This window comes from Schistocerca gregaria, chromosome 1 (genome assembly GCF_023897955.1).
Source record: "Schistocerca gregaria isolate iqSchGreg1 chromosome 1, iqSchGreg1.2, whole genome shotgun sequence".
Taxonomy (NCBI): Eukaryota; Metazoa; Arthropoda; class Insecta; order Orthoptera; family Acrididae; genus Schistocerca; species Schistocerca gregaria.
Genome location: NC_064920.1, coordinates 468,151,927 through 468,154,729, shown reverse-complemented (window position 1 = coordinate 468,154,729; position 2,803 = coordinate 468,151,927).

Genomic DNA, 2,803 nt, shown 5'->3' with positions numbered 1-2,803 from the left:
TTTTGATGTCACATTCTGTACCTTTATTTTGGACATTAAAATTGTTTTGTTCAAAAATGTGCATACAGTGATGTATCAGAAATAATTATGTCTGGAAATAAGTAAAACTCAGAATAGTTGTAGATGGATATGTAAACATTGTGATGTCTGGGCTCGTGTCTCATTGTAGAAGTTGCAGGAATGAAGATACAAGGGGGCACCCAAAACTAACTGGTTCTAGAAAGCATATACTTTATTGTTTTCAAATACAACCTTAATCTCCTACGAAGTACTCTCCATTAGCATTAATACACTTGCCCAAACGTTCATTCCAGTGTTCGAAGCATGTTTTAAATTCGTCCTCTTTGATACCTGCTAGCACTTTCATGACATTGCGTTTTACGTTTTCCCTCTGAAGTCTTTTCATCCTCAGGAATAGGAAGAAGTCCGAGGGTGCTAAATCCGGCGAATAGGGTGAGTGGGTCAAAGTAGTCGTCTTTGTTGAGGCCAAAAACTGGTGAACGCCGCGAGCTGTGTGCGCGGGAGCATTGTCGTGATGCAGGAACCACACGCCAGAATCCCACAAAGCCGGAAGTTTTTGTGACAAACTTCTGCAAAGCCATTTGATAATCTCCAAATAGAATTGTTGGTTTACTGTCTGGTTTTCAGGGACAAATTCAGAGTGTACGATCCCTTTGATGTCAAAGAAAAAAACATATCAACATCTTTTTCACATTCGATTTCACTTGTCAAGCTTTTTTTGGTTGAGGTGAGCCAGGTGACTTCCATTGTGAAGACTGTTCTTTACTTTCTGGATCATACCCATAGCACCATGACTCATCATCTGTAATGATTTTGTTGAAAAAATGTGGATCATCTTTGAACGCGTCCTTAATTTCAAGACAGGCTTTAACGCGTCGATCCCTTTGATCTCCGGTAAGAAGCTTCGGCACGAATTTTGCCGGCACTCTTCGCATCCCCAAATCGATGGTCAAGATGCGCTGAATTGAGCTCCAGGACAACCCGGACAAGTTCTCGAGTTGGTCAATTTTCACTGATGAGATCACGGATTTTGTTGATGTTGTCTTCACTTCGAGCAGTTGAAGATCGACTGGAACGGGGCTGATCTTTAACCACCATTTTTCCCTTTTTAAACTGACAAAACCATTCGTACACTTGCGTTTTACTAAGAGCATGGTCATTGTAGGCTGTCTGAACCATCACAACAGTTTCTGCTGCATTCTTGCCGAGCAGGAAACAAAACATCACTGCTGCATGTTGTTCATAAGAACTAGCCATTTCCTTGTCACGTCTGCACTGTACACATGCTTCAAAGAACTGCCAAAGAAACCACACTTTTCACAGTTGAGTGATGCCACGTGGCAGAATGACTCAGCAGAGCTCCTACTACAATCCTCTGGCGGCGCAACCTGCTACTACAAGTACTCGATGTGCAGCATTACGATTCCGGTTACTTTGCATTTCACACATGTCTTTATTACTCATATAGTCCACAATACAGACAAGTTTTTGACATATTTTTGAAGGAACTGAGGTGTCTACAGCACTTCTGTAATAACAACTCCTAATCAATAGATCTGAATATAATCATCACCACTGAAATACTATTCACCTCTGTGGACTGGTAGCCATTCAATATCAACCAGTCTCAATCCTTGGCAAACTGCATAATTCAGATGAGGTATGGAGGGACATGGGCTGAGCTCGCAGCTCTCTCAGCCATTTGTCTTCAGACTTCACAGGTACAACTTCTCTCAAATAGTTCCTCAGTTGGCATCACAAGGCTCAGTTTACCATGTTCCAATCTTCCCGGCAAAGAAAACTTGTGGGCAGTGCTAGAAACTGGACCCAGGCCTCTGCACAGTAGACATACATGTTTACCATGTAGCTATGGAGGTTGACACTGTATTACTATTCTTACCAAATGTCTCTTAACATGCTGCAGCAAAACTCTGCAAGTCACCAATGGGTAGTAACATGGTGTGTGTGTGTGTGTGTGTGTGTGTGTGTGTGTGTGTGTGTGTGTGTTTAAGTTGGAACACTGACTTGACCAGTCCATGGCAATGATAACGCTTATTAAGTTCTGGAACGCAGAAAATGTGTGCTGCTGTTTTTATAGTTGTATGAACTCCAGCCTAACTGATATTTCTGTGTGGATGACAGCGATTTCAAAACAGTATGCAGTAAAGGCATCTAGCAGGAGAACTGGTCACTCAGTAGCCTTCCAGTTGCAAGAAATGAATTCCAGCTGATTTAGCCATTCCGCAGGTCATCACCACTCATCAATGATAGTAATCCGAGGTAGTGCAGATTTGTTGCTGAACACAACGTGACGCCATTCATCCTGGTCATGGCACCATTCCAAATCCAGTCATTTGCACTGCAGTATTAATCAGTGTATACATGGGCAGGGCTGCCGACTAATAAAAAATATTTTGGGGGGGGGGGGGGGGGGGGGCAATGGCATACTTGGGGTCTTGCTCCACTAAATTTTGGATGAAAAATAGTGAGTTTCAAATTTTTTTAAGCATTTTAGAGTTACGTGATCAACATTAGAACCCCGAAAACTGGACTCTCGACGTTCCGGGAAACTTGACAAGTCTGACACATATTTTGGCTTTGAAAAAAGAAACAAAACATAAACACACACAGTATTTTCATAGAAAGCTAACTTAATTTTCAGTAATAATCATGCTTATAGCCTATTACAGAGCAGTGAATATATAGCTCAGAAAAGACGAAAATTATATTTAAATAAATCCTAAACTACCATTAAAAGAATAAAACATAAAATATTGCTGTC